Here is a 27,558-nt window from a genome sequence, read left to right as displayed (position 1 = left end):
ACAGCCTAAGCATACTTGTAAAACATGCACCTAACATGGTGAGATCACCTATATCCACATGCAGCATGTAATTTGTTAACTTCAGAACATCACAAAATTATTGTAATTCACTGAACAACAAGGATTCATATCAAAACTGTACAATGGGGAACAATGTCAAATTTCATTGTGTACATCTGAGCCATTTTAAACACCAGTTTTGAAAATTCAAGTGCCAGTCAGCTGCAATTTTAATTAGTGCTTACCTGCTGCTGTGCCAGCTTTGCAGTTAAAAAAGGAAAGTTGTCAGCATTGTTAGCTTCCAATTTCTCTTTCTCTTAAGAGAAAGCAAAAGCCAGAACCCAAAGCAGCCAGGGGCAAGCACTGTGCAAAGCCACAGTTTTAAAATAATATTTTAAAGATGTAAAGAATAAAAGGAATTAGCCAGTGTTTAGATAAGACAAGTGTTAAATAAACAAATATAAGTTATACTTCTAGAACATCATCAATAGGCTCTCCTGTCCAAGAGAGCCCATAAACTATTGCTGAACACATAACAGCCTCGGTTTTTTTTTTCTGCACAAATTATTGTACTTTCAATACCCAACTAATTTAAAGCAAAAACACTTTGGGATACACAGAGTATTGCTACATAAAGCCAATACCTAGTCTAATTATACTCTGTGTGCCATAGAACTGTGGCTCTATATGTGCAATTCCAGCAGGAGATGCACATACTGAAGAGCATACGATACTTTATAAAATAAAGTACAGTAGAACCTCAGAGTTACAAATGCCAGAGTTATGAACTGACTGGTCAACCACACACCTCATTTGGAACCAGAAGTATGCAATCAGGCAGCAGTGGAGACCAAAAAAAAAAAAAAGCAAATACCATAATGTTTTGTTCTGAGTTATGTACATTTCAGAGGTTACGAACAACCTCTATTCCCAAGGTTTGTTGTTGTTCTGAGGTGGTTATTCTGAGGTTCTACAGTTACAGTTCTTCTGAATTTCTTTTGCTCCACATCTCTTTCTACCTGTTGGCTATACCCTTTAATGAAACCATGGTTGTTCATGGGCTAGTCAGATAACATATATAATAATTAGCTAATTGGAAAGGCAGTGTTGTCCAGCATACAGGGCTCTGGTCTGGGATTCAGGAGACATGAGTTCTATGTCTACTTCCACCACAGAACTGCAGTATGACCTTGGGCAAATCATTTTGCACCTCTGTTCCTATTTCCCTTAAACCCTTTGTCTCTCCTGTGTTTTTAGATTGTAAACTCTTTTTGACAGGGAATTTTTTCTTATTTTGTGTGTGCACAGTAAGAAACATTCTTTAAAAATCTTATGTGTTTGGAGGGCCTGACTTACGATTTCTCAATATTGGGGGTCGCAACACTGGTTTCAGCATATCATTTTCCACGTTTAAGAATTTTGTATCAGTTATTTATTTATTAATGTAAATCTTAATTGAAATTAAAGGGATTTTACTTATTTTTGAAGATGATTTGTTCTTAGAGATTTTACCTTCAAATTTTGCATGTGCACACTGAGTTTCTAAATTAGACCTATTTTACATATTCAAAAAAGAATTATCGATTGTATCCCAGTAGACATATATTGGCAAATTCAATAGCTTGTGTATCAAAATTGACTCTTATGGGGATCCAGTACTACTGTATTACATTCATTTCAATCCAAATACAATAAAACATTGTGGAAAAGTACCTGATTTTTGCATAGCCAATGACCACTTTGTTCCAAATTAATAATTATTTTAAAATTTCTTTATAGGCAGTTTTAGTAAGTAAAGGTACTAGTCCAGATTAAAACACTTTGGATTTAAAAATTGAGATGTGAGTGGTTAAAACATTGTAAAAAGAGTAATTTTTTCTCAATTTAAACTCAATTAAAACTTTCCTGAATTTTTGATTTAATATTAAAGAAAAAAATCAATTTGTAGCTGAGTTTGTATATGACTTTCAACTGCATTAGCACTTAGACACTTACATCATAAATTGCTAAAAGTAAATATTTATGTTCTAAATATTGACATAATAACCTTTATTGGTAATAAAGGAAATGCAATAATCACAAAAAGGCCTTAAAGATTGAAAAGTGAAACAATACATATAAGGACTTCTAGTCATGTTCTTTGCTTTGTCCAACATACAGCCTGATCATTGCACATGGTAGATCTCTAGCAGATGGGCAAGTTAGACAACCAAATACGTTGATGATAATTGACTATTCTTAATTGCACCATCTTTGGTGTAATGACAGACCCACACTACTACTTCATCATCATCATCACATTACCACTGATATGATGGAAAATAGTGTCAAAGAATAATATATGTTGATATGTATATAGACATATTGCTCTCTTGATAACTAAATGTTGGGATTTTGTTTTCTGTATCAGTTCAATCTTGCATTTATTACTTCTCCAGAAAAAGTACTTTTGAGGCTTATCAAATACTAGGTACTGCTGGATCTTCCAAAACTGATTGTGTAGCAATGGAACCTATTAAAGTACCAGCTTGTAAATCAGAGGCAAGAGGTTTCCGTGGAGACTGGGGGGAAAAGAAAGCAAAATCAGCCCCTCCTTAGGGCCAGAGCTGTAAATTATGACAGTCAGACAATTTAATTACCAAGATAGCTAACCAATAAATGCTTGGAAAAATAGACACACATATGCCCAAGGAACTAAATGAAACGTGCATGGACTTAGAATGATTATGTGCTCATTATGCATAAAGGAACTTTACTGATGTTAGGATTCTCATGGCAAATGTTTGTGTGCTGCAGAGTTAAATTACATTCATAATACTAGAGTAAAGTGCTTATTGCTACACATGGGGATTGCAAGGAGAAGCAAAGTCGTTTTTAAAAACCCTGCACAAATATTTCCATTTGTCTTTTTTTTCTTTTTTTGACGGTATAAAATATAGATTCACTTTATCGAATGTGGTATAAAACATATAGCTTTCTTTCCAGATATTGAAATTGGAAAAAGAATATACTAGAATGTCATTAATATACCTGAAGTCATGAATCATTCCTATAACAAATGAGTGAAAGGGAGAAAATCTGGTTTGTGTGCTTTCAATATTTGTAGAATATTCTTAGAAGTAAATGGAGATATATAAATAAATGTACTGTATATACTGTGTGAATGTGTGTGTAATTACAAAAATGAAAGGCGTTATGCTTGCAAAGTTATTCACTCAAAGTTAGGAAATGCTATAATTACGGTTGTCTGTGCAACCTTAATTCATTCCCTTTGTGCACATGCACTATGATACAGTCATTACATTATCACATACTGTTTTCTCCAAAGCACTCCTTCCTGTGTTCCATTAACAATAAAGTTGACTTTAATAGGACCTTGTGAAAGGACCTTTGGATTTGCCCCGTTATCTTTTTGTCTCACTTTGGGCCCTTATCCTGCAAACTCTAAAGCATATGTTTAACTTCGGTCATGTGCTGCTTTAAAAATGTCCATCATTGAGTGTGAAGGGTTGGGACAAACCTGCCTAGACATACAGTGTATTGTAGCCATGTTGGTCCAAGGATATTAGAAAAACAATGTGGGTAAGGTAATATCTTTTATTGAACCAGCTTCTGTTGATGAGAAGGACAAGCTTTCGAGCCTACAGAGCTCTTCTTCAGGTCTGGGAAAGGTACTATGAATCTCACAGCTAAATACAAGATACATTCACCTTGGATAGTCCCTTAGATTAATATGTGCTAACCACTCATGCCTAATTGATCTGTTTGATCTTGTATTTAACTGTGACACTCTTGGTACCTTTCCCAGATCTAAAGAAGAGCTCTGTGTAAGCTCGACAGCTTGTGTCTCTCACCAGCAGAAGTTGGTCCAATAAAAGATATTACCTCACCCACCTTGTCTCTCTAGATTTGATCATGGTGATTTTAGGGAGAATAAATGTATTTTGTTTTCATCCAGTGGTTTAAGCAGTGTATCCCTCTCCAGCTGTAATCATTGGAGTGATTTTTTTAGGTGGGGCAGAATATTATTACCTGATTTAAAATTTTCCAAGGATGTTGCACTTAGTATCCCTGTTCTGGTGAAAAGGAGATTCAATCCACCATACCAGTAGAGACACTTATTCTTTGCCAGAACAGGAAAAGTTTGTGCAATATTCTTTTTTTTTTTTTTTTTTTTTTTGTTAAGGTACAGTAAATGAGAATTACTAGGTTCAACAAAGGTAGTTTGTTTATTTATTTGGAAATGTGTTGAGTAATGGTCAAGGTTGGATGTCCAAGAAAGACGAAAGCAGCAGCAGCATTTGTCTATTGTCCAAAAATCTAATTAATTTCCACCCCCGCAACATTGCATTATAGGTGATAGTTCTAACATAAGATTTTATGGTCACAGATAGTTTAGCCATTTTGAATTACATCAGGCTAAACTTGACGCAACTTGTCAGTGGTTTAAATGTATTTTAACCCAGATTTTTTGGTGCTCTATGATAATTATTAGTTAACTTGAAAATGATCAGTAAATAATTAACCTTGAAAAGCTATTTGTAAAAACTTCACATAAAATTCAGTGGTCAGAATTATGCCATTAAAGATAATCTTTGGAACAGGAAAAGTAATATGTTTCTGCTTACTGCAATATGTGTTGTCCATGTTTAATTTCTCTAAGAGTCCATTTTAGTAGTGATTGGATTTCAATTCTGTTGTTTCATTGGGATAACAGCTGATCAGCTATCTCTAGTGGTTCAGATAATTCCCAGGTCCATAGCTATTAAAATCTGTCGCTCTCTGGTGGCCTACATGAAATTAGCTTGCACTGGTTCCTAGTGCACAGTTGTCGACCTTCACTAAAACCAATACTGTAACCGGCAACCTCATTTGTATTCAAAAACAGACCAGAACTGAACTAACCTCTAGCCTTACAAGTGTTTTCTCCAAATGTGGGTTGGGGCACAAAGGTGGAATGGTGTAGGGATGTGTGACACAGAGGCCCATTTGTGGTTTACAATACTGTGTCCATAACTCTTATCAGGCCTGATATCCTCACATACTGGTGTCACGATATTTATTTAAAAGATGACCTCTGATATTTCATTTGAAATTGAATAACACACTGGTCATTAATGTCACTGAGAAATGTTTGTAACAACTCTCTAGGTGGAATTATGGATACTCGCTGATATGTTCTGGAGATTGTAAACAGACAAAGGTGACAAAACAGGTTTCTTCTGTATAAAAGGTGAAGAAAATATGGTGGCAGATGTCCTGTCTGCTAAAGAGAACTCTGACCTACTACCTATGGTTCAGCCAGTGGCTAACCCTCGTGCAACTTTGTAAAGGGAGAGACGTGACGCTAACAGCATCCCAGTGCCAGAGGGCCAGGGGGTGGTTGGTATCAGGTAATGAATTTCAGCTGGCTTTCCCAATTCACTGTACCTCAACTTACTGTCGTTATAATCTGTATCTGAAAGGTGTCATGTAATATGTCACTAAAAGCTAATAACTCACTAATCATTAATATTCTTGCCTGAATCATGTATATATGCGGTCTGTATTAAGAGTTATGGATATATGTTGGAATGATGACTAAAACGTGTTTAAGCCAGGCATATCAACGGAGCTGGTAAATGGGTCTATCCTAGATAAAGTAATGTGTATTTGCTTCTCTGACCAGTCCAATCATCAGGCAAGACAAATAAAGGTCTATTTAAATTTTTGCTTGATAGCTTTGTTTACTTAACAAGCAGGGAAGGAGACAACTTCTAACACGGAAGAGAAATTTTATCTGGGCTATCAAGGTAGGAGGTCTGAACCTCAAATGACAAGTAATGGAATCAACTGATTGTATACAATAATGCTGTTTACAAAAGTGTATCAAGGTCTTTTATGAAAGCAGGTGACACCCTGGTGATGAATATCATTGTGAATTATAAAAAAAAAAAAGAGGAGGACTTGTGGCACCTTAGAGACTAACAAATTTATTTGAGCATAAGCTTTCGTGAGCTACAGCTCACTTCATCGGACGCATTCAGTGGAAAATATGGTGGGGAGATTTATATACACAGAACATGAAACAATGGGTGTTACCATACACACTGTAAGGAGAGTGATCAGGTAAGGTGAGCTGTTACCAGCAGGAGGGGGGGAGGAACCTTTTGTAGTGATAATCAAGGTGGGCCGTTTCCAGCAGTCGACAAGAACATCTGAGGAACAGCGGGGGGCGTGGAATAAACTTGGGGAAATAGTTTTACTTTGTGTAATAACCCATCCACTCCCAATCTTTATTCAAGCCCAAGTTAATTGTATCCAGTTTGCAAATTAATTCCAATTCAGCAGTCTCTCGTTGGAGTCTGTTTTTGAAGTTTTTTTTGTTGAAGAATTGCCACTTTTAGGTCTGTAATCAAGTGACCAGAGAGATTGAAGTGTTCTCCAACCGGTTTATGAATGTTATAATTCTTGACATCTGATTTGTGTCCATTTATTCTTTTACGTAGAGACTGTCCAGTTTGACCAATGTACATGGCAGAGGGGCATTGCTGGCAAATGATGGCACATTGGTAGATGTGCAGGTGAACGAGCCTCTGATAGGGTGGCTAATGTGATTAGGCCCTATGATGGTGTCCCCTTAATAGATATGTGGACACAGTTGGCAACGGTCTTTGTTGCAAGGATAGGTTACTGGGTTAGTGGTTCTGTTGTGTGGTGTGTGGTTGCTGGTGAGTTTTTGCTTCAGGTTGAGGGGCTGTTTGTAAGCAAGGCCTGGCCTGTCTCCCAGGATCTGTGAGAGTGATGGGTCATCCTTCAGGATAGGTTATAGATCTCTGATGATGTGTTGGAGAGGTTTTAGTTGGGGGCTGAAGGTGATGGCTAGTGGTGTTCTGTTGTAAACATTAACACTATAGCAGGAATTATGGATACACATTAATATTAGATTTTATAGTCTGTGACTAAACTAAGGGAGAACCAGGTCTCCCTCAGACAGGAGGAAACATAGGAGCTATCTACCTGTTTTCAAAGAAATTAAGCAAGGTTTGGCCAAAACCAATGGAAACCCCATTTACACAGAAATCAGCAGGAGAACAGGAAGACCACAGAACAGGAAGAACAGCAAGAGGTGAAAAAGATGGGCCTTTCAACCCTCAGGGGCAGGCTGAAGTCTCTGAGAACTGAATATAGGTGAGAAATCTGCTTAGACAAAGATCTTTCACCAAAGAGAGACCAGGGAAGCCAGCATCTTGTACTTCTGTGGAAGGTCTTGACTGAGGAAAAGTCAGTCATGGCTGGGAAAAAGGAAGATTGGTGAGAGAAACCATCTTGAACAAAGCCTGTACCTTACTAGATTAAATTTTAGACTTTTAGATGCATTTTCACTTTTATTTCCTTGTAACCATCTCTACTTTTATTTCTTGTACTTGGCATCACTTAACCTGTGTCCTATTGTTAATAGATTTCTTTTATTTTTACCCCTATAAACCAACATCGTGCTGTGTTTGAAGGTAAGGGTGTATTTATCCCAGTTAAGTTAGTAAGTTGTAATGTGCTTTTGTCTCTTTAAAGGAGCAACTAACCTTATTATTTCCTTTAGTGGTTCAGGTGAGGGCTGAACATTGCAGAGCACACAGTTTCGGGGGGGGGGGGGGGGCGAATTCAGGACTTGGCAGTGTGCTGGGGTCAACTTGCTGGTTGTAACTAAGGCTGGTGGAAGCCAAAGTGGGGCTGTAGACAGGCTGCTGGAGTCAGAGCTGCTGAACCAGGGCTTTGTAGCACATAGACATTCAGGATGTGACCTCCATGCTGGCTGTGAGCATCCCAGGCTGGGAGCTTCAGAAGTAAAGCATTGTAAGGCACCCACTGCTACAGGGCAGGGTATGACATAACCCCTCAGTGATCTGGATTGCAACCTCAAACCCTGTGAGAGGAGGCTTGCAGTAATTTTGCCCCCTTCAGGACCTTAGATAGCATATTACTTAATAAACCTGTTTTGTGGACTGCTTCATTTGTCCAGTTCTGTCAGTCTTCACCAGCACTATAGTTATGGCCTTGTTTTATTTATTTTAATGCAGTATTATACCTAATCATCAAGGTCTGGGTTATGCCATCCTTCCTCATGCCTGGTAGTACCTTACTTCTTGAGTAGTCACACTTACTCTGTAAGTAGCCCCAGGTGAAGTAAGATACTACTCAATGTGAGTAAGGATGGCAGAATCTGGCCCTAAATAAATAAAAGGCAGGGATTTTTCCACTTCCTTGCAATGCTTACCCAGCAGGATCAGTTCAACAAAGGAAGACTTTATCCAGGAAATGAAGCATCAAGTGCTTCACTCGGACCTATAGACTTCAATTAAATAACACATGACTGTATTATTTTACTTTAAAAATACAGTTGACTGGTAACAGCTGTATTAGCCTTATGCCTCTTTAAATGTAACAGTTTTCTCCTGGTAAAAGTTTATTTTTGATAGTGAAGGGAATGGTTTAGGATGAGTCATGTAACAACATATATTTTCATTCCATAAATCAGTGTTTCAACATGGATTTCTGTATATGATTGTTGGAAACATTCCTTTTGCTCCAGTGTTTCTGAATGTATGCATTTCATGCCACATTAAATGCTTATCTGAAGCTTAAGGTGATAGGGCATATCTTTTATGTATAGGACAGGAGAAGAATCAGAAAATGGAACTTTGTACTGGCTCAAAGTGGCTACAGCATCCATTCCATTGAACTTTCATTACAAAGAAGAGTGCAGATCTAGCAGAAAATCTTGCCTGAGGAAGAGAAGAGCCTATACTAGACTAATTAAAGTGGTGGCCTGAACATTTACATCCAAGAATGTAGTTCCTAAATGGCAGCTTACCATTTTACATTTAACTATTTCAGAGTAAAAGCTTCCATTGATAAAAATGGGCTATAGGAACTAACCTCCATTTTTCTTAACCCCTTTCCACTGTATGTACTTGAAAGAGCTTGTTGCTATAGAGTGGCTATCACATTATCCATGGCTTCATAGATTTAAAGGCCTGCAGGGACCATGGTGATCACATTAGTTTGGCCTCCTGCCTAAAATAGGGCATAGAATTTCACCCGCTAATTCCTGCAGTGGAGGGAATTACTCTTCCTCACTACGTAAGTGATCATTATTGAGTCCAGTAACTTGTGGTTAAATTGGATCATATGTTTTAGAAAGCTATCTTAGACTCCAAGTCACAATGAAGTCACGACTTCCCTTAGTAAGATGATTCCAGGTATTTCACTGTTAAAAAGTTGCATCTTATTTCCATAAATCTTTGCAGCATGTAAAATGTATGACCTCATTTTAAATACTAAAAGTCATCTATTTTATATTTACAGCTGTTTCTAAGTGTGGACAAATCCTGCCACCCTGACCCCTGTTTTTTAATAACCAATCCTCTTATGAGTCACATAACACTGGGTTTAAAAGTGTTCTTGCTATTACATAGCCACAGTTATTAAGAATTATGCCTGGGTTTTTTGCTTTTAGAGGAAAAAAAAGGGGGGGGGGGGAGGAGAGAGATGAGAAGTAGCATAACCTAAACATGAGACCCTGGACTGGTAGCCTCAGTTTTATTACAGGCTTTGCCACTGTCTTGCTCAATGACCTTGGACAGCCTCTCTGTGCTTCTGTTTCTCCTGTCTTTTATGTCTTAGCTATTTAGAATGCAGATTTTCAAGGCAGGAACAGCCTTTCACTCAGTGTGTTTGGAGGGAGAGTGGTGGGGGAGGGAAAGAGGAACTTGATCTTGGTTGAGGCCTTTAGGTGCTATAAATCCTTAATAGTAGTAAAATAATTATTTGATTTGGGTTAGATTTTTGCATTTAATGTGGGGTGGTTGTTTTTTGTTAGTTTTTAAGTAAAGTGATATTTGGAGCTATTATTTTAACAGAGCAGTTTATCAAACAATGTGCACAGATGCTTCCTTGCCTTGAAAATTCATAAATGTTAAAGAATGGCAGCTGCAGCATGAGTTCATCTTGAATGTAATCTGTTCCCTAAAAGCCATTTCCACCATTATTGTAATCTAACCAAACCTTAATATAACCCAATAAAACTGTTCCAGCAGCAAGCTAGCACTCAAGAGTAGCCTTACATTTACCAACCATTGTGCACACAATGCAAAGAAGAAGAAATAATTTTTTTTAATAATTTTATTTGTTAAATGCCAACAATGTGCTTCCAACAGTGTGAAGCTATTAAAGGGGAATTATAAATGGGGAGTTAATCATGTCCTTGGAATTGAAAATAGGGTAGTGTTCACAAATCCATGTGCTCTGTAAACAGTTTTTGCCCTTGAAGTGTTATCCAGTCCAGAACGGTCTCCATATTTGGTAGCCCTCAGAAGCTCCACACAGAAGCAAAATTTGCTCCTTGCTCTGAAAAGTAATTCCCACCTTTCCCCTCTATTCCTACACTCCTCCCTTTTCTCTTCCCTATCTCCCTGCAAACAAACATGCAGAAAAAAACTTTATAGAAGCTGTGGAATGTCTCTGTAGGCAACAAGTACTGCCCTTTTCCTAAAGGGGGCCTAGCTGACTGTCCAATGCCTGATTACTATATGTATGGTTGACGGGAACATTTCAGAATAGCAGTGTATATGATCACAACAACCAAAAGGTATGGTGGTTGACTTGGGTTGTGCGAAGGGATTAATTTTTGCAAGATGGAAAAGCATTTCTGTCCCACCTCTTTTAAAAGACTGCTGGGTTGTCACAGTGAAAATTTCCTCATTATGGGCCGGAGCCATAGCTTCACTGAAGTCACTACAGATACGCCCATTTTGTCATCAGTAGGCTTTGGATAAAGGCTTGTAAGATTAATGTGGAAACTGAACAATTTTAAGGGCTATAGAAAGAACGTCTCTTATCTAAAGGAATACTCAATAAGCAAGTGAGAAGTATGACATTATCACAATTCAGGGCACCTGCACGTGTATTCCTCTTCTGTGGTCCACAAAGGGCACTCACTGTAGGCTCCCAGATCTTCAGACCCGGGCCTTTCTCCCTTCTGCCTAGAGTGTTACCGCTACACAGCTCCTGGCCTACACTGTAATACCCCCAGCAAACTGGACTGTCTAAACAGGCCAGCATCTGCACTTTTATTTTTCTCTAAAGGCTATGACGAGCTGTAATTGACCACTATTAAAGTTACCACACAGTCCTTGCTAAGCAAGCACACTTATTCTTAAGATGAAAGCATTAGAGAGAAAACGTTAAAAATAATGAAATAACCTACACACAGTCTAATAAGCTTACCAGATCACGCCCCAAGTCCAACAAAGGCTTTGATATAAGATAGTCCTTCAAATCCCACAAAGGACTTTTTCCGTGGTTACCAGTTCATAACAGCCATAGCTCAGAATGGATCAATCTTTCCTTTATACAGCATGGACCTTTGATCCTGACACTCTGGGAACAAGTAGTCATATGACAATGGTCCTCTCTTCAGGACATAGTTTCAAAAGGCTGGGTTTTTCCATAGCCAGAGGAGGAGAATTTGTATTCACCTCCTCCAAGAGATTCCCACTTGACATTGTTTGTCCCAAAAGTCCCTTCTTGTCTGCCACATTATTCAGTATAGTCCTTTGAAGTTCATGGCACTCCCCAGAGTTCACATAACCCCTCCCAAGAGAGGCCCAGAGTAATACATAACCTTTATATTAGGGCTGTTAAACTATTAAAAAAAACTAATCGTGATTAATTGCACTGTTAAACAATAATAGAATACCATTTATTTAAATATTTTTGGATGTTTTCTACATATTCAAACATGTTGATCTCAATTGTAACAGAATACAAAGTGTACAGTGCTCACTTTATATTTTTATTACAAATATTTGCACTGTAAAAAACAGAAGAAATAGTATTTTTCAATTTACCAGAATACAAGTTCTGTAGTGCAATCTCTTTGTCATGAAAATTGAACTTACAAATGTAGAATTGTTTACAAAAAATAACTGCAATCAAAAATAAAATAATGTAAAACTTTAGCACCTACCAGTCCACTCAGTCCTATTTCTTGTTCAGCCAATCGCTCAGGCAAACAAGTTTGTTTACATTTGCAGGAAATAATGCTGCCTGCTTCTTGTTTACAATGTCACCTGAAAATGAGAACAGGTGTTCTCATGGCACTGTTGTAGCCTGTGTCACAAGATATTTACATGCCAGATGTGCTAAAGTTTATATGTCCCTTCATTCTTCAATTACCCTTCCATAGGACATGCGTCCAAGCTGATGACGGGTTCTGCTTGATAACAATCCAAAGCAGTGCAGACCAATGTATGTTCATTTTCATCATCTGAGTCAGATGCCACCAGCAGAAGGTTGATTTTCTTTTTTGGTGGTTCAGATTCTGTCATTTCTGCATCACAGTGTTGGTCTTTTAAGACTTCTGAAAGCATGCTCCAGACTTTGTCCCTCTCAGATTTTGGAAAACACTTCAGATTCTTAAACCTTGGGTCGAGTGCTGTAGCTATCTTTAGAAATCTCACATTGGTACCTTCTTTGCATGTTGTCAAATCTGCAGCGGAAGCGTTCTTAAAATGAACGACATGTTCTGTCCTCTGGAATGGTAGCCAAAGCATGAAGGGGCATACTAACGTTTAGCATATCCAGCACATAAATACCTTGCAATGCCAGCTACAAAAATGCCATGTGAATGCCTGTTCTCACTTTCTGCTGACAGTGTAAATAAGAAGTGGGCAGCATTATCTCCCGTAAATGTAAACAAACATGTTTCTCGTAGCGATTGGCTGAACAAGAAGTAGTACTGAGTGGAATTGTAGGCTCTAAAGTTTTGCATTGTTTTGTTTTTGAGTGCAGGTATGTAACAAAAAAAAAATCTACATTTGTAAGTTACACTTTCACGAGAAAGAGATTGCACTCCAGTACTTGTATGAGGTGAACTGAAAAATACTGTTTCTTTTGTTTATCATTTTACTGTGCAAATATTTGTAATAAAAAATAATATAAAGTGAGCACTGTATACTTTGTATTCTGTGTTGTAATTGAAATCAATAAATTTGAAAATGTAGAAAAACATCCACAAATATTAAGTTTCTATTGGTATTCTGTTTAACAATGCGATTAAAACTGCAGTTAATCATGATTAATTTTTTTAATCGTGACTAATTTTTTTTAGTTAATCGCATGAGCTAACTGCGATTGACAGCCCTCCTTTATATTTAATATATTGCACTTCAAAATACTTAAACTTAATTTAGTAAGGTTTTTCAAGGATGTTACAGAAAATTACCATATATCACAGAGAACATTAGGGATGTGATGTAGAGGGGAGGGGGAAGATACTGTAATAATTCAGGACTCTGGCTTTTGTAGATTTCTTTCCACAGGCTTTACTCAAGTCCATTGTTATTAGTGCTTCCAAACCAAGTAGGTTGAAGAAGGCTGTGAAAATTGGCTCTGAAACAGACCAATCTCTGAGAAAAGACTGAACTGCTAGATAAGTCCCACCTCTCTCCACCTAAACGAATTCTCTACCTCCAGCGAGGCATTATGGAGCTGCTTCTAGGGGGTATAAATAGGGCCCTACCAAGTTCACGGCCATAGAAAATGCGTCACACACTGTGAAATCTGGTCATTTGTGTGCTTTTGCCCTGTACTATAAATATTTCAAGGGGGAGACCAGTGCTTCTTAAATTGGGGGTCCTGACCCAAAAGGGAGTTGCAGGGGAGTCGCAAGGTTATTTTAGAAGGCTCGCAGTATTGCCACCCTTACTTCTGCGCTGCCTTCAGGACTGGGTGGCTGGAGAGTGGCAGCTGTTAGCCGAGCGCCCAGCTCTGAAGTGCCCCACCAGAAGCAGCGCAGAAGGCTGGCAATACCATACCATGCCACCCTTACTTCTGCACTGCTGCCTTCAGAGCTGGGTAGCCAGAGAGTGGTGGCTGCTGACTGAGGGCCCAGCTCTGCAGGAAGCAGCATAGAAGTAAGGGTGGAAATACCATACCATGCCATCCTTCTGCGCTGCTGCTGGCAGTGGCTCTGCCTTCAGAGCGGGGTGCCTGGCCAGCAGCCGCCTCTCTCCAGCTGCCAGAGGCAGCAGGTTTGTATAATTTTTGGTGGTGCCCAGAATAGGTCCAAGTCCCACCCTGCTGTCGTCCGTCCTCCCCCACCCCCGTCGTCTCCCACCGCCTACCTTGTAAGCCAATATACAGTAACTCCTCACTTAAAGTCATCCTGGTTAACGTTGTTTTGTTGTTACGTTGCTGATCAATTAAAGCAGTGGCTCCCAAACATTTTTTTTCCGCGGACCACTTGAAAATTGCTGAGTGTCTTGGCGGACCACTTAATGACCTTTCCAAATGTTGTTTGTACCGTTAGCTAACTATTGTAAAGCACTTTGGATAAAAGTGCTATATAAAAAAAACCCTTAATAATAAACTTTTTTTGTTCTACACATAAAAGCACACAACTCATATTTTAATATCAGTAGTCTTAACTTTTCTAATGCTATGGATGTGCCCTCTCTCCCCCACTGCAGCAGCCCCCAAGCTGGGACTGGGAAGAAGTGGGGTTCTCTCCTTCTCTCCCGCACCACAGCAGCCCCTGAGCTTGGGCTGGAAAGGGGGCAGGGGTCTCTCCCCTGCCACAGCAGCCACAGAGCTGAAGCTGGGAAGGAAGGGGGTTTCTCCCCAGCAGCCGCAGCTCTGGAGCCTCTTTCTCTGGCTGCCGTAGCCCTGCAGGTCCCAAATTCCCCCTCACCCCCTCTTCTCACACCACTGCCCCGTCCCACCTACCCCTTATTCCCCCCAAGGCCGCCACATCACCTTACATGTGCATCTTCTCCAGGGTCCAGGCACGTAATTAGTGGAGCCACACCTGCACGGCTCCACTAATTAGGTGGGTGGCCCTTCATTCTTTCATGTGCGGCCGCCCAGGTGTGCACCTTAGAGGGAACTATCCGCGGACCACCTGAAGGGAGCTCGCTGATCACTGGTGGTCCATGGACCACAGTTTGGGAATCTCCGAATTAGAGAACATGCTTGTTTAAAGTTGCGCTGTGCTCCCTTATAGTGGTGGTAGGCAGCCACCTGCTTTGTCCACTGCTTGCAGAAAATGCAGCCCGTTAGAGCGCTAGTGGTGGGGGCTTGGAACCAGATTGGGCCGACAGCCCACCTATCAGCTCCCCTAAGTTCCCTGTGCGGCTGCTGCCCAGCAGACTATCAATTGTTGGGCAGTTTAGGTATCCCTCCCACCACTGCCCTCTGCCTTGGAGTTGCTCCCATGAACCTCCTGCTTGCTGTGCAGGGTGGGGTGAAGGGGTGCTGATGTCAGGGTGTCCCCCTCCCCTGTTCCTGCCCCCCATCACCACAGAGTGCGACGGATACAACAGGGCTCAGAATGGAGGGATCTTGCTGGCAGTAGCTGCTGTCTCAGAGTCTCTCTCTCACACCCAGGGTTTGTCTCTCTCTCTCTGCCCATGCTGCCTTTTAGAATATGAGGCTGCATTAACAACATGTTAACCCTGGAGGGCTCAGCCAAGTGCTAGTTCATCATTTAGCAGTAAGGCATTCCCTGGGAAATATCCCACCCTCTGACTTCACCACCTCAACCAAGCTTCACAATCTTCATTGCTGTGTACAGTATTAAATTGTTTGTTTAAAACTTATAGTGTGTGTGTGTGTGTGTGTGTGTGTATATATATATATATATATATATATATATATATATATGCCTTTTGTCTGACAAAGAAAAAATTCCCTGGAACCGAACTCCACCCTAATTCTTATGGGGAAATTGGATTCGCTTAACATTGTTTCACTTAAAGTAGCATTTTTCAGGAACATAACTACAACCTTAAGCAAGGATTCAGAGTAACAGCGGTGTTAGTCTGTATTCGCAAAAAGAAAAGGAGTACTTGTGGCACCTTAGAGACTAACCAATTTATTTGAGCATGAGCTTTCGTGAGCTACAGCTCACTTCATCAGATGCATACCGTTACTGTATATTTTTTAAAATAATGTAAAAATGTGAGGACTCTGGGGTGGGGCTGGTGATGAGGGGTTTGGGGTGTGGGAGGGGCTCAGGCAGAAGCCTGGGGTGCAGGGGTGAGGGCTGTGGATGAGGGGTTTGGAGTGTGGGAGGGGGCTCAGGGCTAGGGCAGAGGGTTGGGGTGTGGGCTCTGGGGTGGGGCTGGGGATGAGGGATTTGAGGTGTGGGAGGGGCTTGGGTCTGGGGCAGAGGGTTGGGGTGCAGGGGGTGAGGGCTCTGGCCGGGGTTGCGGGCTCTGGGGTGGGACAGGGCTGGGGATGAGAAGTTTGGGGTGCAAACTCCCAGCTCTTTCCCCGCAAGCACTAGTGAGCTCCGGGGGAGGGCCTCCCCCATTTCCCCTCTGCGCCACACTCACCTCACACCACTGTTACTGCACGTGCTCCTATGGCTCCTCTCAGGTACAGGAAGTCCCCTTGCCTCCCCTCTGGTGGGTGCTGTGGGGAGGGGAGGGGGGCTGCCATCACATGTGCACCTTCTCCCCTGTTGCTGCCCCTCACTATAGCCTTGCTGGGGGTGGGTCTGCCCCTTGTCCAGCATGGGGCAGGAGCGGTGACTGCGGGCAGGGGGGGGGCCCTGTGCTGGTGGAGGGTCCCACTGGAAAATGAAAGGGTCTGAGGGGGAAGGGTAGGCTCAGGGTCAGTGTGCCCTGGCAGTAGTGGATGGGGGGCACTAGGACCCTGCGGTGGCAGTTGATGCAGAGAGGCTCTGCGCTGGGGCAACAATTGGGGACCGGTGGACATGCGGGGGAGGCGCATGGGGGTGGCAGGCGGGGCCGGGGGAGAGACCTGGCCCCGAATATTGCTGGAGCCGGGCCCCCGGGCCCTGAATATTGCTGGAGCATAGGCACCACAGGCCCATACAACTTGCTGCCCAGCCAGCTGCCTAGCTCTGAAGGCAGCACCTCTGCCAGCAGCAGCACAGAAGTAAGCACAGCAGTACCGCAACCCCCCTACAATAACCTTGCGACCTGCCCTCAACTCCTTTTTGGGTCAGGATCCCTACAATTACAACACCGTGAAATTTCAGATTTAAGTAGCTGAAATCATGAAATTTATGATTTTTAAAATGCTATGGCTATGAAATCAACCAAAATGGACCATGAATTTGGTAGGGCCCTAGGTATAAATAAACTCACTGACTTCCAATTTTTATAATTCCCCATCCTCAGTCCATCAGACTATCTTCTGTTCAAGTAGCAAATCAGACAGGAGTGCCTAAAGGTTCCAGGACTGGAGTAAATGTCCCCCTCTGTACAGCTGTACTGGATGGAGTTTAAAAATGAACTCCAGGGTTAGGAAAAGGGAATGTTCTGAAAGTTTGGATCTGGATCCAAACTTAGTCTTGCCAATAGGTGGAACTTCATTTCCACTTCTGGAACAGAAAACAGTCAAAAAAGCTTTGCACTACCTTTGGGCTTAATTAGTTTAGAGGGCAAATGTGGATAATGTCAAATGGAAGGACCATGAACAAATAAGGTAAACTTGCAACTCATGAAATTAATGAATAAGGTAGACAATTGTCTGCTTACCAGCAAGCTCAGCAGCTGAACTGTCTGAGTTTAAAGCACAAGGAAAGCATGAAGTGCTATTTCAGTGATGAGATTTTTGTGGAAATGTCAGGGTAGATTCTATCCATGAACTGACTTGTATAGCTAGAAGAAAAGGAGTCCTCAGAAAGATGGAGGGACCAAGCTAGAATCTTCCATCTTGCAGAACATTCTTCTCAGAATAATGGCCCATTTTCTTCAGGCTGCTGACCAAATGGCCCTTTTTCAGTGGATCTTATAGCACAAAGGCCACAGACCTTTGCTGTGTCCTGGATAAGCTTGTTGTGCGACAGGTGAGTCTCTTAGGAATCTCCAAATTAATTATTGGCATACTATTCAATTTTTAGCATCTGCTACCAAACCTATTTAGTGCCAGCCCATGTCCATCTTTGTTGTATTTCAAAAAAAAGGAGACAGTTTTGAGTGAATTTACATTTTCAAATGTCATCTTTTGTTGTTCTTACAGAGCTTGCTATACTAAATTGGACCATTAGTTTGTAAATTCAGCATTTTTGCTTTACAAGGCAGCGAAATAACCCATGCTGGTCCTAGTTAATTTTGCAATGCTGTACATATTTGGTTTCTCCCGTGACTCGTTCTGGTGACTCTTTCTGCATTGTACCCTGTAGTAAACATGGGGACACTGCGTGTAAAGTAGCAGTTTCTGAATTAGACTGAACTGCTCGATGTAGCAACCTCAACAAGTAAAGAATCTGAAAAAGTATAAGAATTGGAAGTTGGGGGGTGGGGGGGGGTATGGATTACAACTGCTAGTTGTTCTGAATTTCCCAGTACCACACTGTTACCTCTTCTGTGCCTGGGTGCTACTTTGGCTCCGTGATATCACCTTACTGCAGTTGCCACCTCTGATACTAGTTCCTTGTTCTCTGATAATGGGATCATTGATGGGAAAGAGCTACTTGGCAGGGTGAGGGACTAACTGACAAATGGTGATGACAATATTGCTGGAAGAAAATTTTTTTCTATTATAATCTTTTCCATGCGAGAGAGGAAGCAGGTTCCGGCTGGGGGTGTGGACTCTGAGAGGCGGGTGGGCTCTGGGGTACAGCCGGGATGAGGGGTTTGGGGTGCAGGAGGGGACTCCAGGCTGGGTCAGGAGGTTGGGGTGCAGGAGGGGGTGTGGGCTCCAGGAGGGCGTTTGAGGGGGTTTGGGCTGTGGGCTCCGGATGAGTGACGCTTACCTCAGGCCGCTCCTGGAAGTGACCGGCATATCTGGCTCCTAGGCGGAGGGGCCAGAGGTGTCTGCGCACTGCCCGCTCGTGCAGGCACTGACCGGAGTCGCCAGGGTCCCTTTTCAACCAGGCACTCAGGTCAAAAACCTGCGCCTGGCAACCCTAGGAGAGTTTGGAAGAGGACACTTTCTCCTCTTCTGCTCAATACCTATTTTATCCAGTAAAGAAACTAACTTGTCAAACACCTACAGATATTTGGATGCCTCCAGTTTACCAGCATGTGTATCTTCTCCTGTCACTAAACAGCCTCTGAGTACTTTAACTTCTGTTTTTTGGTTTTGGTTTTGTTTGTTTTTCTTGTTGGGAAGTGGACAGAAATTTACTACAGCTACTTGAGACAAAAGATTTTAACCGCAGCTGAGGGAAATGGAATGAGTAGTGTTACACTGGTTACTTAAGAAACGTGATAAATTGACTAATAAATAATGAATTGAAGTAATAAAACATTATTTTTAGAAGTCTGTCAAGTTTTTCCACAGACTCTTTATTTAATCTGATACTTGTTAGATATTACCCCATGGTTATTTACACTATCTAAATAGATACATAAATTAAAATGCTTTTTAATTTAGCTTTGCCAAATGCTGCTCATTTAGGTTCAATGCCTACATGTAAATTCCCAAAGGCAATCTTAAAACCTGGAATTTTAAAGCCAAAATGATTTAAATAAGAGCAAAAATTACTTAAATAAATCAACAGCACAAACAGAATTCCCTACCGTATATTTGCAACAGATACGGCTTTTGTGCTGTTTTTCCTATCCTTAAGCGGGTAATGATAGGTTGTAAGGATATTAAAAATGCGAAGAGAGAGTTTAGCAGATCAGCAGGTTAAGTGTATTTTCTGTGCGTTTGCTACATCTCATTTTGCCGAGTTAGAGTCTTGCCATTGCTAATTTGGAGTTGTGTGTACATGGCAACCTCTACATACTAGGGAAATTGTGTGAGATGCAAAGGAAAAAGAAGCTGTCTGCAAAGTGCAGACTATGTGCAGAGGGAAAGTATTTGGCTTATTTATGGAATTCATGTTTCTTGCAGCGACTGCAGATTATTCCACAGGTTTGAAGCAGCATTGTCAAAGCTCATTTGTCCAGTTGTGCAGTGTATCCATAACACGCAAGCTAGGGACTGCAGATCCTTGCAGTAGACCTAGTGGTGACTTGGGATGGCACTCTGAAAAATATTAAATGCAAATAACATTAAGGATGTCACTTAAACCCAAAAATTAATGAGATGCAGAGTATAGGTCTTCCCAGCTGATTCATTGTCTGGATATGTGATCTCCCATGGATTTCAGACCCAATCAAAGAGGCTATGTTACTGGACTGCTTTAGGTAGGGTCTTTTGTCTAAATTTGTTGTTGTTAAAATATATTTTAAAATTAGTGTTTTTATGAATGCACAGTGTGGCTTAGCTCTGCTACTGGCCTGCTGCATGACCTTGGGCAAGTCCTTCCTCTTTCTGTGACTCACATTCCCCATCTGTAAAACAGGGATAATGACACTGGCCTCCTTTTGTAGAGCACTTGCAGATCTCTGGGTGAGAAGCACTCTATAAGAGCTAGGTGGTATTATTATTATTATTATTGTTTTATTGGAAGCTGTTTGAAACAAGCTCCAACCTAGATTCTGCAAAGAGTGAAGACCTAAGCACATGCATAACTTTACCCACATGGGTAGCCATGTTAAAATCAGTGGAAATACTCATGTGGGTAAAGTTATGCATGTATTTCAGTCTTTGCAGGACAGGGACAAGATATGGTGTGACATTCTTTTTTATGCTTCCTTTAAGGGGACAGACATTGGGAAACCTCGCTCTGTGTAAAGAGAAACTGCAGGATGTAGAACAAGGCAAGAAGTCCACGGTGGGAAGCTAATTTGAGGAGGGTTGCATGAAGGGATCTTCTTTATGGAGAGGTGCTGGGAGTCAGGCAGGGACCTGTTTGTTTGACGGGGGAACAAAGCTCCATTGGGAGCTAGATGTGAAGTCTTTGTCAAGCAGGGAAGCTGTAAAAATCAGGGAGAGAAAATGTTGGCAGAAATTGATCTTCAGTGTGTTATACACTGACTTTGTGTGACCTTGGGCAAGTCACCACATCTCACTGGGCCTCAGTTCCCTACCTGTACAATGGGGATAATAGCACTCCCCTCCCTCAGTGGATATGTTGAGGATAAACACATTAAAAATTGTGAGGTACTACAGTGATGGAGGCAAAATTAATACCTCCACTAGTAGATAGTTCCCCAATTTAAAAAAATTCTGTTTAGTCTACACATAGCTCTCTTGGTTTCCAGAGTGCTTTAGGTTGTGAATCACTCAAGGTCAGTGGCAGAGCAGGTGTTAGAGCTGCTGCAGGGTGGCTGGCCCCGGTAAATTAAGTAGGTCTGGCACCCCTGTGCCAGAGCAGGTACTCCCAGTTAGGAGTGTGGAGCAGCACCTGAGGGCTATAAAGTGTTAGAGAGAGTCCGGGTATTGGAAAGATTTGGTGAATCAGAGCTGACTGAGTAGGAGTCAGGCAGGAGAGAGCTGCCAAAGACTGCATGTTTGGGACCTGAGAGAAAGCTGAAGGCAGGAGAATAGCAGGAGGGGTTTGCTGGCTGGCATCCCAAGCCAGAGAGAACCAGGGCTGAAGGCAGGAGGAACAGCAGAGGGAGATGCCTGCTGGTTCTAAGCTGGAGCGCCAGAGTCATGGGCTGAAGGAGCTTACTTGCTGCCATCTCCAGGGCCAGGGAGCTGGACCCAGAACCATGAGGGGGATCAGGGATGAATTAGGAGTGCTCCCCTGGTAAAGATGATCTCCCAGCAGAGACGCTGTGGGGTTTCCTGCTCGGAAGAGCAGAGTTACACTCCAGAAGGATAGGCTGAGGTCGTTGCCATGGGACAGGAGAGGACTGCTAGAGAGTCTTGGTGTAGTTGCAAGTACTTGTGTGTGGTATGTGGGGCATTGTGGGGTGAGATTTCAGGTGAGCTCACTGACTATTTCCACTGGGGTGAGAAATGAACTATATATTTTGAGACTTTGGTTTTGGACCATTTGCACAATGTTATATAATAAACCAGCTCCAAGGAAGGTATTATTGTGTCAAATGAATCTGAAATGGAGTTACTGGGGACTCTGAAAGGGGAAACTGAGGCAGGTGTGCCTGTCACGCTGCTGTCTGCCACAGGAGGTCATTCCTTCAGTATTGCTCTATGATGAGAACTCAGAATTTTCTGGCTCCTGAGCCCACGTTCAGTTATTAGACCATGCTGCAACCAATACAGTCATATACTTTAGATTTGGAAACAGAGCTGTCTGGTTGTCTAGATAGTCCATTTATGGTATAAAGTAATCTATCTCATATGACATACTACTAACAGTGTCTATTTCCATAATGTCACTGCCTATTCTTACTTCATGTATTGTACCGTTAAAATTCACACTTGTGGTATCCGGTTAATTTCAGCATCACTTTGTGCAGTAAAATGACTATGAATTGAAACCTCTTCCCACAAACACTGTCCTAGTATAGAAAATACAGCACCAGTGTTGCTGTTTGTACACAATATCTTATTACAAGTAAAGCTGGGTAAATAAATAACTGATTTTTTAATTTATTTTTTTGCTACATTGAATAATAGATCAACAAATAAATAAAATGTACTTTGAATTTGAAACAAAGTAAAGAAAATTTGAATTTCTTGGCAAAATAACAAGCTAAAATTGTTTGGGATGGAATGACGCCATTTGTTTAACCCAAAGCAATTTTTTGATGCTTTTTCTTTTATTAGGAAATTTCCAAAATGAAAGTGAGAATGGTTCATGCACATATGAAAATTTGCCTGGCTCTAATTATAATTATGCTATCTATACTATGCAGTCACAATTAAATCATTGATTTAGAATTAACAAGATGTTTCATAGGTGTTCAATGCAGTGTGGGGAGAAAAAAGTGCAAATGCACTGTTAAAGATGTGCAAACAGCTGAGTAAAATCAATTTGAAAAAAAAAACTAACACCACAAAAATAAAGAACCTAAAAAGTTTCAGATTGAGCCTGTGAACTACATCAATCTTATGAACACATGCATGTGTTTAACATAATTCACATGAATGAATAGGAACATAGGACTGGCAGGGACTTCTTGGGTCATTGAGTTCAGTCCCCTGCTATCGCAACCCTATCATATAATCCCATTCATAAATTTATCAAGCTCCGTTTTACACCTAGTTAAGTTTCTTGCCCCCACAGTTCCTATTGAGAGGCTGTTCCAGAGCCTCGCCCCTCTGATGGTTAGAAACCTTCTAATTTCCAGCCTGAATTTGTTCCTAGCCAGTTTATACCAATTTGTTCTTATGCCAACATTGTCCTTTAGCTTAAATAGCTCTTCTCCCTCCTGGTGTTTACTCCCCTGGTGTATTTACACAGAGTAATGATATCACCTTTCCGCCTTAATTTTGCTAGATTAAACAAGACAAGCTCTTTTAGTCTCCTTGTAAAATAGTGTTTGTTCCCCTGATCAGCCGAGTAGCCCTTCTCTGCACCTGTTCCCATTTGAATTTATTTTTTGAACGTGGGTGACCAGAACTGTACACACTATTCCAGTTGAGGCCTTACTAGGGTCTTGTACAATGGTATTAATACATACTTCCCAATATCTACTGGATGCCCGTCTCACTGAAGTCAATGGAACTACTCCACATGAGTAAAGTTAACCATGTACATAGCTGTTTGCAGGATCGGGACCTAAAACACTCAACATTGCCAAAAGGAAATAGTAAACCACTTCCCAAAGATTACTTCGCATGACAGAGTTTCAGTACATCGCCGATATAAATTAAAAAAGGAGATTAGTTAACAGGCAAACTTCAGTCTTGAGAGACCATGGGTATGCACCTCTGAGAGGTAAAGAATTTACTCAGTTGGTTTTATGGCAGCCGCGAACGTGGCTGAAGAAACCCACCAACTCGAGAGAGACAGTCCCTGCTGTAGCTGTCACACTTAAAGGTGATGGTTTGACCCTTTGGGCTCCGTCCTCTGTGAGCTCTTTTCTCCTCTGCTAAGCTGGATGGCTTCCTCTTGTAACTCCGGAGACCTGTGTTGAGCTCCTGTTTCCAAAGGCTGTGGTCTTGAATGTGATCTTCCCAATTGTCCACATCCATGTCCATTTCTTCTCACTTGCACACATCCTTGAAATGCAATTTTGGGCATCCTTCACCATAGGGGATGTCCCTTGGGATGTGCCCATCATTCATTCCACACACATGCCCAACCCAGCAGAGGTGTCTCTGTCTGAGGAGTGTTTGCATGCTGAGTATGCTGGCCTTCTTGAGCACTTCAATGTTGGTGACTCTGTCCCTCCAGGAGATACCAAAGATTCACTGAAAGCTGTTGAGCCTCTTTTCCTGCTATGTCTCTCTCCCATGCAAAAGTGTGCTGATAACACACGCATGGTACACACAGATCTCTGTGTGTTCTGTCAGTTTGTTGTTTTTGCCAAACCCTCTTCAGTCTAGACATTGTTGTGGTGGCTTTTCCAGTGCGGATGTTGAGTTGTTTAAAGTGAAAGGTTGGCTGCGATAGTGGACCCCAGGTATGTGAACTCATTCACCACTTCAAGTTCATAGTTGTTCTTGATGGAAAGTGCTTCCTCAACTCCTTGGCACATTATGTTCGTCTTTTTTAGGCTTATAGTAAGCCTGAAGTCTTGGCAGGCTTTGGTAAAACTGTCCATTAGGCTTTGAAGATGAACTTCTGTGTGGGTCATCAGTGACGCAGCAGTGAAAAAAGGAGATTATAACTAAAGTAACAAAAATATACAGCGTGTTTCAAATGCACTGTTTTGAAAATGGTATGTTTAGAGGCTAAGTGTTCACGAAGTTGTATTATTTTTCTATTGTATTTTTTCAAAGGTTGTTGTGCATATAAGGGCTAGGCAAAAAGCATCTGAAATTCTATAACATAATTTTTATTGCTTAGTACGGTGGACAAACCCTTTTGCTAAGTTCCCATCCAATAGGACATTAAAATAGCAAGATATTGAACTCTTAGAGCAGCCTTTGCAATGGAAATGTTAACAGGTCTTGACCTCCATTGTGCTGCTTTTTAGCAGTGGAGTAACTTATTGTGGATAGAGCCAGCCCTAGCCAGGTGCTACAAGGATGACTTCCCTTGACTTTTGGGTATGTCTACACTACAACTGGGAGCATGCTTCTCAGTAGAGGTAGACAGACTTGCACTAGCTCGCTAAAAATAGTGTGGATGTTGTGGTATGGGTGATAGCACAGGCTAGCCATCTGAGCATAGACCCAGGTGGTCAGGCGGGCTTGTACTTGTGGCCACCCATGCCACAACATTCTTACTGCTACTTTTAGCATGCTAGTGCATGTCTGTCTACCTTACTGGGAGGCATGCTCCCAGGTGCTGTGTAGACAATACCCTTGGTGGCTCCATGGTTAATGCTTATTAGAGCTGGTCAAAAAATGCCAATTATTTTTTTGTAAGACATGTTTTTAAAAAATTCCAAAACGTCTCTCACAATTTCTTTCCAAAAAGCAAAAAAATGTTTGAAGGCCAAAAAACACTCTCAGGAAAACTCCTGGCTTTTGAAAACTGATGGTTTTAATGGAAAATTTTCAGTTTCCATTTTTTCATCAGAAGCCCAGATGTAGATGCTGTATAGCACCTTAGTCACGCTCCTTTCTATTTTACCCACCCTAAACTATGACTGATGAAATAAAGCACTTCATGCAGGATCAGTAAAGAGCTTAATAGCAAAGCTTTATTGTTAATCATTCCAGATAGTGCTTAAATGATTTTATTTTTTCCCAAGGAGCATATATAGAGTCTTCAAGCAAACAATACTAGGAAATCCCTTGGGGCCTCCTGAAAGTTTTTTAATTATGTTTTCAATACCATCTCTCTGATTACCTGGGACTTAAAAGCTTCACTTAGCAAAGTGAACCTAATGGAGCAATACTTGTTAGCGTTGAAAGCTATGGCAATCAAATTTCTCCAGCTCTTATTTCTAATGAGATTTTCAGTTAAACAATTTAGATTTTTAAAAGTATATTGGTTTTGCTACAAATCTCCCTTTTCCTTTGAGTCAGAATTTGTTCGAACCATTGGAAATAATTCTAAAAACCCTTCCACAAAGTTTGACCATCATTCTAATTTTCCCAGGTTGTTTGGCTTTAGGAAATTGTACTCATCCATACAGTAGAAGAGTATACCTCAGAGGCAAACCATTAGCTGAGAGAGACATGAAATCTGACTGGCTGGCTTTGTTTTCATCAAATATAAACAGAGTAAGGTTACTATTTTGATTTATGCCTAAGATTAAATACACTTGAAAGTGAAGCTTCCCATTTTTTCTTTCTCAATAGGAGTAAAGGAGTTTGTCGAGCCCAGAAGCATCTCTTTCTGGACCCACAAAGGGCCAATGTCTATTGAAATCAATGAGACACTTTTTCTACTGACTTCAGCAGGCTTTCAATCAAGCCCTAAATTGTCATCTGAACCTATAGCAGAGTTTTATGGTGTGCTCGTAAAATATAAACAGTCTTTGAAGTGTTGTTAATGTTTTGTGCAGTAAATGTAGGAAGCTGGGACTTGCTTTTGACTCTTAGCAATATAAATTCCTCTTTACTTCAGTGCACAGAATGTAGAATAGGTGATACATAAATTGGAGTCACGGCTGGGCAAAAATTTTCAGACAAATAGTTTATTTGCCAAAAATAAATGCAGTTTCAGTCGACCCAAAACCACGTGCAAATTTGACCCAATTAATTTCAACTGGGAAAATGGTTTTCAGGGCCAGCTTCAGAAAAAAGTGTGTTTGTGGTAGATACACAAACGTTTGCTCCCCCGTTACAACATTTAGCCCAATAATTAGGGCACTTACATGGGTATAGGAGCCCCAGGTTTGACTTCTTACTCTATAGCAGAGACTTGAACTCAGATCTGCCCCCTCCTTATGTGAGCATCCTAACTGCCAGCCTCTAGGCTGTTCTGTGGTGTGGGTTCTTTCAATTCTCCTGGTGAAGCTGTTCCACTTTGAACGAATACAGAACTAGTCGTTGGGTCAAAGAGAGAGTGAGAATGACTCAGTAGCCTGGTGATTAAGGCACTCAACTGGGAAGTAGGACATATGGTGTTAAATCCCTCCTCTGAAACAGGCAGGGATGAGAGAGTCCCTCTTTTCTGAACCTGACCAGACTTTTCCAATTTGCTGACATATATTCTGAACGTTTTTGGAACCGAACCAAATGTTTGTTCTGATTTTCCAGTTTGCCGGCTGAACTAAAAAATCAGTTATTTGCCCAGCTCTAGTTGGAGTGTTTGTGCTACTCCTAAATCACTGGGCAGCCTCAGTCTGTTGTTGCTTGTGCTGCTTTACTGCTGTTAGCCCTGATTAAGAGCCCAATCCAGCTCCTTCTGAAGGAAATGGAACAGGTGTTTGAAGGCTGATGAATTTGGGGATATGTGGCTGGTTTTGGAAGCAGTGGTCTCATATGCTGGTCAGAGGTAATGGCTCAACATGGATTTAAGCATCGCTGAGAGGATAGGAGAAAAAAATGAGCCTTTAGTAGTATAGCATAGACAATTCAGAGACAGGATTAAAGGGAGCACTGTAGAGGGGGAATTTTGTTATACATCTTTCTTCAACCTAAATGTGGAGTTGCATGGCTAGATAATCATGCATGCTGTTGAAATTTTATGGGGAAATTTGGAAGGACCATTTGTCTACCCCAAATGTT

At 41.3% G+C, this 27,558-nt stretch overlaps 1 protein-coding gene across 10 annotated transcripts in view; it reads left to right on the top strand.

Annotated features, from left to right (window-relative positions):
* Positions 1-27,558, top strand: part of MAP7 (microtubule associated protein 7) — a 200,248-nt gene that overhangs the window by 84,614 nt on the left and 88,076 nt on the right. The window lies entirely within an intron of this gene.

Source organism: Caretta caretta, chromosome 3, assembly GCF_965140235.1.
Source record: "Caretta caretta isolate rCarCar2 chromosome 3, rCarCar1.hap1, whole genome shotgun sequence".
In the NCBI taxonomy this organism is placed as follows: Eukaryota; Metazoa; Chordata; order Testudines; family Cheloniidae; genus Caretta; species Caretta caretta.
The sequence above is the reverse complement of the archived record's forward strand: the minus strand, read 5'-3'. Positions and strand labels throughout refer to the sequence as shown.